Source organism: Microtus ochrogaster, unplaced genomic scaffold, assembly GCF_000317375.1.
Source record: "Microtus ochrogaster isolate Prairie Vole_2 unplaced genomic scaffold, MicOch1.0 UNK7, whole genome shotgun sequence".
NCBI classification, from domain to species: domain Eukaryota; kingdom Metazoa; phylum Chordata; class Mammalia; order Rodentia; family Cricetidae; genus Microtus; species Microtus ochrogaster.
The window spans coordinates 9,363,653-9,375,826 of NW_004949105.1; positions in this window are offsets into that span (position 1 = coordinate 9,363,653).

Consider the following 12,174-nt stretch of genomic DNA (forward strand, 5'->3'; position numbering starts at 1 on the left):
TCAATATGAATACACATTTTGTATCATTTCAGGGTATTTAGAGCTTTTCCATACCATGGGCACAAATGAAGTTTCTGCCGTCGTTGAATTAACAGTTCAATGGGATTGAAGTCATAGCCCCAAAGAGTGAGATATTCTTTGGAATATGAATTCTCTTTTATTAGGTGGAGCAAGCACCAAGAGCACAAGTTTTTTCTAAATGTCTTGCATTAAATTAAAACATCAACTTTGCCTTTTGGTTCATCCTCTTGAGTAATTTACAGGGTCATATTTCCCATGACCCTGTGGAGAAGGCGGGACTTGTAGACCTCAGTGTTTCCAGATTGTCCCTTCCACCTTTCCGTAGTAATGCACAGAGGGCTTAGGGACGATCAAGCTGCTGTGATTGGAGACCTCATTCAATTGGATGTCTTCTCTGACATTTCTCCTAGGGGTCACTGTGTCCACAGAACAGGCCTAACTGGGCTTCTGGAGCTACGTCTGAACAGGGTCTCTTACTGACTGACCCTGTGCCATGGAATAAGAGATGTCCCTTCCTGAGTTTTCTCTATCTCTTGAGTTCTTCTAGGTGCCTTGTGTTCCAGGACCTTGGGAGTCATGTTGTCTAACTAACTTCTGACCAGCCAGCCTGGAGTCTCTCTGTCTAACTACAGGAATCATCCCCTCTTTATGTGACCTTGTAGCATTCTGTCTCCAAAGTTGTAGAAGTTTGGGAGCTTGTCTAGGATTAGAATTCACATGGATCCTGAAGAAAACCCTTGGTGCCTACTGTCTGCTGTGCTGAAGACCATAACTCTGACACAGGGGGGCAAAAAGCAGCCTGATGTGCTTTTTTTGTTTTGAAATCCCAGCGCAAATGTACAGCTTTCTTCTGAATTCCATGGAGCTAATTCAGGTCATTCAGCATTCTTAATCCCCTGAGGTGTTCCAATAAGTACACTTTTCCTTACAGGTATATATACCTCTTTCTGTGTAGTAGACATTGAAACCAGGCTAGGCAAAACTTCCTGCCCCCTGGGGTTGGCATTCTCCTTTGAGCAAGAGCAGAAGGACTGGGGATTAATGAGGCGGCCATCTTTGCTCCAGTACACTCACCTGCTTCCTCAAAGCCTTTGCTGAGGCTAAGTAGACAACAAAATGCAGTTTCCCTCCCTGACTGCTTGTTTCTGCTAGTTAATGAGAGTTAACTAAATACAGACAGGTCAGACTTGTGCCATGGTGCAAACCTCCCCCAACACATTAGAAAGCTTCTATGAACTGGAGAGGTATTTTTTATATTTTTGTTGAATCCTAGGGAGCTGTCTTTCTATTCTTTTCCCCCCTTTCCACCTAGGAGTTCATCTTCTTCCAACCAGCATTGATTAAGCTCTTTTTGGTATGTAACACTGCCCTATCATGTGTGGCTTTCAGACCTAAAAGGCATGGACTACAAAAATAAGATATTCTCAGTGAACCTTCATGTAGATGAGCCCTGCTGGCTGGGGGAAATGGACTTTAAATTAGGACCATTAGCTTAGAAACCTGAGGAAATTGAGTTCTCCCTCTTCTGAAGTGAAAAAGTCCACATCTAGTCCATTGAGAGATGACGTTGGGAGAACACAAGGAAAAAATAGGCCGTATAACCAAGTGTGACGGGCAGTCATGGCAACAGCCAAGGATTGTCCACCCCAGAGTGTGCGCAGTTTAGAAACAAAAGGGCCACCCCACTGGTTCAGGGTGGGGGTAGGATGGGGGGATCGGATCCTTTGTCTTCTGGGAATTCTGCAGGCATTCTGAAGCTAACACAGCCTCCCCAGAAGGGGCCTTTTCTTCCAAATTCTACTTCCCTTCCCTCCCTGGATGTCCTCCCAGCTAAACTTACATTACCAGATCACCCACTTATAGGTGTGCACTGGGTGCACATGTGTTGGGGGCACACACAGCCTTTGGGTGACAGTTCTGCCTTGTGTTTCCAGGCAGCTGTTAAACAGTGAAGGAATTTACCAGGCTAGAGCAGGGCACCTCCTGCCACTCCCTGCTCCTTGTCTCTGGGGGCAGAGGCTAAGTCACTCTAGGGCAGGTTCCTATTCTGCTGTTGTAGTGAAATGAAACAAACTGCTTGATAAGCCCTGAGATACTGTGAAAGCACAGAGAGGAGAGTGTAAACATGGAGGGGAAGATATGGTCCAGGCTGTCCAAAGACCTGCCAGGGCTCGACTTTGAGTTCTGCTGTTGACTTATCCTCAAGGGTCCGGTTTGCATTTGGTAGGCTACAAGTGCATTGTCTGGTTAGAAGGACATCGTCTATCTTGGAAAAAAGCAAAACAATTCTGTGTCTTACTCCTTAATCACAAGGCCTGATGCTATCTCTCAGCAAGGCTCAGGGGAACAATGGCCAGGGACCTCTCACCTCCTCCAGTACCCAGTGTCCACACCCTCCCTCTGCAGTCTGGCTGCATTCCACATGCAGAGCCTGCTTCCTTGTCCCAGCCTGCTGGAATGCACAACGATGAAAATTAATGCTATTATTAAAGGATTTTTCAATTAAATGTGCGGTTTGAGGCCAGATGCTGCTTTCTCAAAGGAAGAGAAGTTTAAGTAAAAAAATCTGACAGATATTCGTTCCATCTAGCGTGGCAGAATTTATTGTAGATTGCAGTCTTTGATTTCTGTGGGCTCGGGCTGTCAGGTCCACTTGCAAATGGGCTGTGGGAAAGAGTTGCACTTTGGTAGTTTGAAAACATCTGGAGCATCTGGTAGATATTACACCCGTAACTGCTGCGAAGTCCTGCTTCCTTTGAGGCCTTTCTTCATTGCCGGTACCCTCCAGTGGGTTATTTGCAAGAACCCCATTACTTTCCACCTTCATTTGCCCCAGAATGACAATTCGCTTTATTTTGATGCTTCAGAGTCCGATAGAAAAATCTAGAACTTAAGTGTTTGTTTTCTTCCATGTACAAAGGATGAAGCATTCCACAACCACTGATCTCCTTTGAGTTAAAGTGGACTCCAATTTTTATCTTTGTGCTTAGAGATATAGGTTATTTAAAAGCGAGTTTGGAAAACTCACTTGTATGGTCTCCTTCTGAGGCCACCCTCTCTCCTTATGTCTGTCTCGACCAACTAAGTAGTTATTGCCAGGCACTTGAACTGAGAGTTCATGTTTTCGTAGTTCTCACTCAAAGCCAAGTCTTAGGATTTCAGGAACTATGTTGTAATTTGGAAAATGATAAAAGTTACTATAGAGTGCAAAATCCTGTAGCAGCGCTAAGGACCGAATGATCACACACAATGAGGATGATGGAGAAAATCTCTGTTGTGGAAGACACATTTGGGTAAGTATGTGACAGAATGGCAGGAAAGACCCATGCAGTGTCCCTATTGGGAAGACCAGGCCAGGCAAGAAAAGGAGGGAAAGGAATTGAGGGAGAATGAAAAGGACAAGGAAAAAGAGAGAGGAAGAGAAGGAAAAAGGAGAGGAGAAGGAAGAGAAGGTCAGCGAGGAGTGGGAAGGCAGGAAGGAACGTGTAGATGGACGTTTCTGTCTTGCCCAGTCCCGCAATCATTCAGTCCCAAAGAAACACATAGGGGCACTATTTGTAAACAGAGACTGCATGTTTGTTTCCTGGCTGCCCAGGCCCAAATAATCACATAGAAATTATATTAATGTACAACACTCTTTGGCCAATAGCTCACACATATTTCTAGATAGTTCTTATATGTTAAATTAACCCATTTCTATTAGTCTTGTATTGCCACACGGCCAAGGCAGTACCTCGTTCTCTACACGTCTTGTTTCCTCAGCAGGTGGCTGGCACCTGCCTGACTCCATCTACCCTCTCTATATATATCTCTGTGCAGATTTCCCATCTGGCTTTATTCTGCTAAGCCATTGGCCAAAACAGCTTTCTTCGTCAACCAATAAAAGCAACGCATGTGCAGAAGGACATCCCACATCAGAAAAGGGCATTCCCAATCAATGACAATCTAGTTCTAGATCCCTAAGTTGTGATGCCAATTGTGAATCCAGATGTTTGAATTCCCTTGAGTACCAAAACCTAAATCGTGTGTGAATCCTCAGCGTGTGTAGCAGGGTGTCATTTTCCCAGAAACTCTGATTAGAGTCTAGGGTGTATGATGGGAGTGATGGCTGTGTAATGACAGCTCTGGCCGACACTACTTAGGAGGTCTGAAATCACTGGAACCAACGTGTTTGTAGCTAGTAGAACAACATATGTGCTCTGACAATAAGGCTGCATCGTACCCCAGTATGGTCCTTTGGCCCTGACTACCTCTCACGGAGATTCCTGCCACAGAGGACTAGCTCATCAGCCTATCTCATTGATCCCAGGGAGACCCTTTTAAGTGGCAAATCAATTCTAGATAAAAGTTCTTCAAAGACTCTGGCTTGTCCCACTAAATACCTGATCACTAATTGGCTCAGGAAGAGCTGTCTGATTCCTCTTCCCAATTCTGTCTCCAGGTGCGTGGTAACAGCCCTTTCCTGCCAGGTGCACATTTTTCTGCCACCACCATCTCTCTGCCTCCAGATTCCTTAAGTTCCCCCTTCCTGGAAGAGTACGTCCTGCCTTCTCAATCTAGCCAGAAGTCCTGCCTTTTGCAATCTTGGGACAGTGGCTGTGATTTCGGAGTGACCAAGCACAGAGTCAAATCGCCCAGTCTGTAGACGGCGGCGTTGGGAGGAGGGAGAAATGAAAGGGTGGAGGAATAAGGAAATAAAAAACATATCCCCTGTAAAGCATTGAACAGGAGCCAAGGAACAAATTTCTCCAACAGCACAAAAACAAATATTATGACAATTTGCCTAGTTAAAAATTTTATTTATTTTATTTTCTGGGTATATGTGTGTGCCTGGGTGTGCGTCTGTGCACCACATTGTCCCAGGAGCCTGTGGAAGAAAGAGGTCAGAAGGGGGGGTCCCTAGAAATAGAATTACAGATAATTTTGAGCCTCCATATGGATACTGGGAGCTGAGTCTGGATCCTCTGCAAAAGCTGTAATGGGTCTTATGCACTGAGCCATCTCTCCAGCTCCCTGGAAAACAGTTTGATTTTAAGTTGAATTCTTACTGTACAACTTGGTAAGGCTTTAACTAAATTACATCACAGTGTTACCTTTAAGTGACTTTTATTGTTGATCTTATAACTCATTTAAAATATATTTCTCAGGCTTACAGGCTATTCTACAAAAAGGTTAAATGTTCCAAGAATCTTCTAACGATTCTATTTTTGTTTTAATTATGTGTATGTATGTGTGTAGATGGGGACCATATAGGCAGGAGTGCATATGCCAACAGAAGCCAGAGGAAGGTGTTAGGTGCTTTGGGGGGGAAGGATCAAGTTACCTACCAGAGGTTGTGAGCTACGTGACGAGGGTGCTGGGATCCGAACTCTGGTCCATTGCAAGAGCAGTGTGCGCTCTTAACTACTGAACCATGTCTCCACTCTCTTGGGGGTCAACCTAATTTTTCAGATTGCTGTACTTTTTAACTTGTATTTATAGATTATCTAGTTACTATTACTAACAAATGTCCGAGTAAATGTTTAGAAATTAAAACAATAGACTAGTTCAAAATGTTGAAATTTTCTAGAATATATATATGTGCACACACACATATGAACTTATAGTTGTGGATATACATGCATGCAGCATACAAACACACATACACACATGTATATATATATTGTTGATACTGTCACTTTTAAGCTGGAGCTCCCCAGTTCCTTATTTACCTCATCAGTAGGTTTTTAAGAAAGACCAAAGTGTCTATGGTGTCTCTGCCTTTGTCCATAAACACCTATGATATTTGTTTTTGAGATGTATTTGTCTGGGATGAGGGTTTGTAGGTTTCATGATTTTTTTTCAAGATGCCTTGTCAGAGAGTTAGCTCGGAAATATAGATGACCAGGTAGCTGAGGTTTAGTTGACTAATTCACGTAGAGTGTGTACTTATCAAATACATGTATGTGACAAGGACATCAGCCCAATAAAAGTGACTAAGCCTGGAAAGGAAAGGACAGAAGTGCAGGCTTTATCAGCTGAAATGACTTTAGGTGTGACAAAGACAAACAGAGCCAGAAGGACGTGTCCAGAGAGGCCGTCCTGAGCAGGTCCTTGATCAAATTCCTAAGTGGCTTATCTAGGGGGGCAACAGGTGGTATGTGAGTGATCACAGCAGAATTAAGATGTAGCTCCCTGGCTTTGTGGAGTCTAAATGCGCGCGTGCGCGCGCACACACACACACACACACACACACACACACACACACACAAATTATACATACTACAAAACTACATGAAAGTATTCAGGAAGGAAAGAGACCATGCAGTGAGGCCATGCAGAAGGGCTTCTGTGAAGTGATGGCTGGAGCTGGTTCTTACAAATTTAAGCTGAAGGGAAGGACATTAAGGAAGTAGCAGGGATGAATGCCACAGGCAAAGGAAGCCACTGATGGCGGAAAGCGAAGTGTGTAGTCGGCACACGCCAATAACTGGGCAGAGTACCAGATATGGGTACCGGGAAGGTAAGGCACAGTGAAAATTCTAGATTGATGATAGTGTCCTTGTCAGTATTTGAAGTTGGCTTGACATGATGCTTCTTCCATACATGTGAGGCTGCCATGGAGACAGTTTGAGTCTGTATTGACATCTTCCCAATCTCACTGAGACAGCAAGAAGTGGACCAGAGAAGTCTGTACCACAGAAACCTAGGCGGATAACGTCAGGAGGCATGTGAGGAGTAGCTTCAAGGGCAGGCTCTGTAGTGAGACTTGCGGAAGACTACAGCTAAGGAAAAGAAACACCAAGGAGGAGGCACCTCTAGTCCCTTCTGACCCAGTTTTCGGGTCTCACTGCATCAAGGTGTTAATCCATAGCTGGGAATGTGAGTGTGCCAGATGACACATGGGCAGGGGAGCCATTTGAAGACTGGTGACAGTTGGCCCACAGAATGCATAGAATTTAAAGAAGTCAGAGGCAGGGTGGGGAGGGGGTGAGGAGCAAGGCTGCAGGTCTCAAAGGCTGCGGAGGTCAGGGGGTGAGAAGGGAGCATGGTCAGTGAGTGGGTGATAAGGGAGGTGCTGCTTGACTGGAAAGTGTCAGCAGAAGCGAGGCCTGAATATATATTTCATGGGCATTAGGGTCAATAGAGAAGCAAGGAGGGGTAGGTTGGGATGTGGAGAGGCTCTTAAAAGCCTCACAGACTTCTGGGACGTTCTGTGTTGACCAGGGTTGGGATAAAGGAGATTATGGACTTGCTTTGGGCTGAGAGAAGAGATGTACAGAGCTGGAGCTGGGGGTGGGGAAGTGAGAAGGAATTATTGATGAGACAAGAAAACAGAGCCCTCTGTGAGCTCACAGAAAAAGGTGCAGACCTATTACAAAAGACTAGGAGAGACTGTAAGCTCTGAGAGGAATCACTTCAAAATACAAGCACCGATATGTCCCCCATGGCGTGTTGCCTCTAGCAGAAGAAATTATGAATTGAACTTGACAACAAGTAACTTCATTGCAAAACAACAGTAGCGCATTTGTTGTTGTTGGAGGACAGACTTTATTGAGCAAACACACACACACACACAAAACTGTGTCAAGTTGGTTCTGACTGACACAGGGTGGCTGTTACACAACTCTATTCTGCAGCCTTTGTGTTTGGATGGCTGTCATGAAGTATCCTACATTTTTTAAAGAGGGTATTTTAAATGAAAATAATTTATGTGGTCGGAAGGTAAAAAGTGTAGCATGGCTTTTGTCTTAGTTATTTTTCCAGTTCCTGTAATAAAATAGTAAAGAACATAAGGAAGGAGGGTTTATTTTGCCTCCTGGTTTTCCCCACTTTGTGGGGGATGGTTGAGACAGGGTCACTATCTTGCCTTGAGTGGCCTGAATCTCACTATGTAGACCAAGTTGGCCTCGAATGCATAGATTCACCTGCCCCAGCATTCCAGGTCATGGGATTAAAGGTGTGCATCACCAAGCCTGGCTTTGGTTAACAACTTAATTTTACCCATCCTGGTGGGGAAGGAGTTTGAGGCAACTGTTCATGTTGTATCTACGAGTTGTATCTATGGAGAACCAGGAATGATAATGTCCTGATAGCATTCTCCTTTTAAAAAGGTTTTAATTTTATTTCTTTTTAAATTTTGTGTACACATGAGTTAGGGAACCCGTGGAGGCCAGAACAAGGAGGGTATCGGATCCCCTGGATATGGAGTTATAGGTAGTGTGAGTCACCCAACATGGGTGCTGGGAACCTGGGTCCTTTGTGATGCTAGCAAGGGCGCTTAGTCTTCCCTTTAGCTTCTGCTTGCTCCTTTTTAGGAGGATGCTACCCTTCACAGGTGAGTTAAGTCAGTCTAAACAAGATAATCTTTTACAGTCCTCTCAAGATACTAGCCTGATAAAATAAATCCCCACAGTTGTGCGTGGAAGCTTGTTTCCTTCATGACACTGGATGCTGTCAAGTTGACAGTCACCACTACCCATCAATGCTTTCATTAGTCAGCTATGAGTCAATGTCTGTGATAAATACCACCTGCTAGAAAAATGAAGCATTTCTGGGAACATTGAGCTGATTTCTATAAACAAATATGGAGGTTATCATAGGAATCTTTCAGACTGGACGTCCTAGAGTGAACACTGATAATTTCACACTAAGTTGTATACTATAGTAGATCCTGTGTCCCGGTGACATCCATTTTCTAACTAACACTCCTGAAATCTCACACTAGATGTCCGAAGATAAAATAAAGCTTATAATTTATGGGAATTAATTTACCTGAGAAAACATTTCTGCTTTTTAAAAAATTAAATGAATGTGTATATATTCCATACTTTCTTCATCCATTCTTCTATTGAAGGGCATCTAGGTTGTTTCCAGGTTCTGGCTATTACAAACAATACTGCTATGAACATAGTTGAACAAATACTTTTGTCATATGATAGGGCATCTCTTGGATATATTCCCAAGAGTGGTATTGCTGGGTCCAGGGATAGGTTGATCCCGAATTTCCTGAGAAACCGAAACACTGATTTCCATAGTGGTTGCACAAGATTGCATTCCCACCAGCAATGGATGAGGGTACCCCTTTCTCCACAGCCTCTCCAGCAAACTTCTCTAATTTTGCATGCAAATGGATGGAAATAGAAAACACTATCCTGAGTGAGGTATCCCAGACCCAAAAAGATGAACATGGGATGTACTCACTCATAATTGGTTTCTAGCCATAAATAAGGGTCACGGAGACTACAATTGGTGAACCTAAAGAAACTAAATAAGAAGGTGAACCCAAGGAAAAACATATAGTTATCCTCTTGGCTATGGGAAGTAGACAAAATTGCCAGGGACAAGGATGGGATCTTGGGGGTGGGGTGGGATAGGGGTAAGGGGAGAGGGGGAGAGAAAAGTTGGAAGGGAAGGAGGGGGGGAACTTGGGGAAACAGGATGATTGGAATGGAGGAAGGTTGGACAGGGGAGCACGGAACCACAGTTCTTAGGGGAGCCACTTTAGGGTTGGCAAGAGACTTGACCCTAGAGTGGCTCCCAGGAGCTCATGGTGATGTCCCCAGTTGGTCCCTTGGGCAGATGAGGATAGGGAACCTGAAACGACCCTATCCTATAGCAATACTGACGACTATCTTGCATATCACCATAGAACCTTCATCTGGTGATGGATGGAGATAGAGACAGAGACCCACACTGGAGCACTAGTCTGAGCTCCCAAGGTCCCAATGAGGAGCAGAAGGAGGGAGAAGATGAGCAAGGAAGTCAGGACCACGAGGGGCGCAGCCACACACTGAGACAATGGGGCTGATCTATTGGGAGCTCACCAAGGCCAGCTGGACTGTGACTGAGAAAGCATGGGATAAAACCGGACTCTCTGAATATGGCGAACAATGAGGACTGATGAGAAGCCAAGGACAATGGCACGGGGTTTTGACCCTACTTAATGTTCTGGCCTTGTGGGAGCCTAGCCAGTTTGGCTGTTCACCTTCCTAGACATGGACGGAGGGGGGCGGACTTTGGACTTTCCACAGGGCAGGGAACCCTGACTGCTCTATGGACTGGAGAGGGAGGGGGAGAGGAGATTGGGAGAGGGGGAGAAGGGTGAGAGGAGGGGGAGGGAAATGGGAGGCTGGGAGGAGGCGGATACTTTTTTTCCTTTTCTCAATTAAAAAAAATAAAAAATAAAAAAATTAAATGAAATCACTTTGCTGTAATGAGCTCACAAATAAGACCATGAAGAGAGTTTAAGGAAGCTTTGCAAATGAGAGCTCCCTCAGCCCCAAACCCTGTATATCAGTGAAATTCTGAACAGTTAGAGTGGCCAAGGAGCTTAGGGATTTTCACTTTTACTATTAATAACACATGTATCCCATCACAGAAAAGAAAAGAAAAAAAAACTACGATAGAGTTGAAACAAGAGAAGAACCTCTTTTATGACTCATGTATCATTTTCTGCATTGTGTCCTTCCCTGTCACCCAATATAACCCTTTCTTGGTGTCCTTTCTAAACGTTACCCTGTACCCATGCTTGCCTGTGTATGTGTATGCCTTATAGGTAGTATCCACATACCTGTCTTCTCTATAAGCACAGTCAGTACTAAAAGAACTGTGGCATCTACAAAAATGGGATTGGCAATACTTTTTGAAAGAATCTACCATTTCTTTCTTTAGGAAATTACCTGTTTCCTTGTGTGTGAGTATTTTGCCTGCATGGATCATGTCTGTGTATCGCATGTCTGTCTGGGGCTTGAGGAGGCCAGAAGAGGGAACTGGATCCCCTGAAACTGGAGTTACAGACAGCTGTGAGCAATCATGTGGGTGCTGGGACTAGAACCTGGGTTTCCTGGAATAGCAGCCAGTGCTCTTCACGGGCTGAGCCATTGCTCTGGCCCCTCTACCTGCTTGAGATCTAGTCAGATTAAGTCAGACTCTTAAATGCTTTATTCATTCAGTGTCTTTACCACATGTGGCCGTATTTCAGGTGTGAACCTAAACCTGAATTAAATCACTTCTTTAATGATTTAATGGGGCTACATTATGCAAAACACCCCAAAAGTGGACAAAGGATGGGTGGAAACCTTTTTATACCAGCTTGTAAAAACAGATTTGTAAATTACCAGAAACTTTGTAGCTGATAAACATGGTAATGACTAAATTTTGGATGATAAAGCCTTATGATTATTTAAATTGCATTTTTAAAAGACTTTAAAATATTCAAAGTTCTTCACATCTTCAGTATTTTCCAACATGATATCTCTATTACCATTTATGCTTTTGAATTGTATCTGTTTTGTCTGTATAATGAAGATATTGTTGAATGGTGCCATCCCATCCTCCCCATTCCACACTTGGTGGTACCAGATTGGCTGCTTGGATTCTGTGTTGGGAGTGTTTGCATCAATGAAATTTCGGATGCTGCCAATTATGGGTTTTCCTCCTGAAGAGTGACTATTGCATTTGCACCAGCACCTCGCTGGATTTGAACATGGAGTTCCTGCTCAGGGAGGAAGGGAAGAATACATCTACTGGGGACCACATTGTTATGGCCTGGGTCCGATGGTGCCCATACAGTGAGGACCTTGTAAAGCTTTGTAAGATAGCAGTCTAGACAATAAGGAGGCAGGTCATTGTTTTTGGCCTTCTTCAGTTGGGTCTGGACAGGGGAAGCTATATGGGGGGCTGGGATAGAGAGAAGAGCAGTAATGAAGGAGGAGAAAATGTAACAGGGGTCCTGCCATCTCCACAGTAGAAGTTTAGGCTGGGTGAGCCTTGCCTAGGGAGGAATAAGAGGACCAAGGGAAGGCTCAGGCCACAGTGTAGGTTCCAGTGATTGGCTGCTGACACTCTGCCCTGCCTTTGCTGAATTCTGACCAAGGACTGACAAAGTCAGAGCCCTGCTTAGTAGCAATGCAGAAGAGATGGAAAGCCAAAATGGATGCTCCTTAGGGTAACATTTCTGCTGTTAGAAAAGAAATTTAAAGATAATCTGGAAATTTTGGTTGTTAGAAAAGATAGCAAATAATACAGACACCCTACCACGGTTTCAATGTGAAATGGCTTCTGCAGGGTCATGTGTTTGAGCATTTTAGCCTCAGTCAATGGCACTGTTTTAGGAGGTTGTGTTATAGGAGGTAAAGGAGTTTGGTCTAGTTGCTGTGATGGGATATTTGT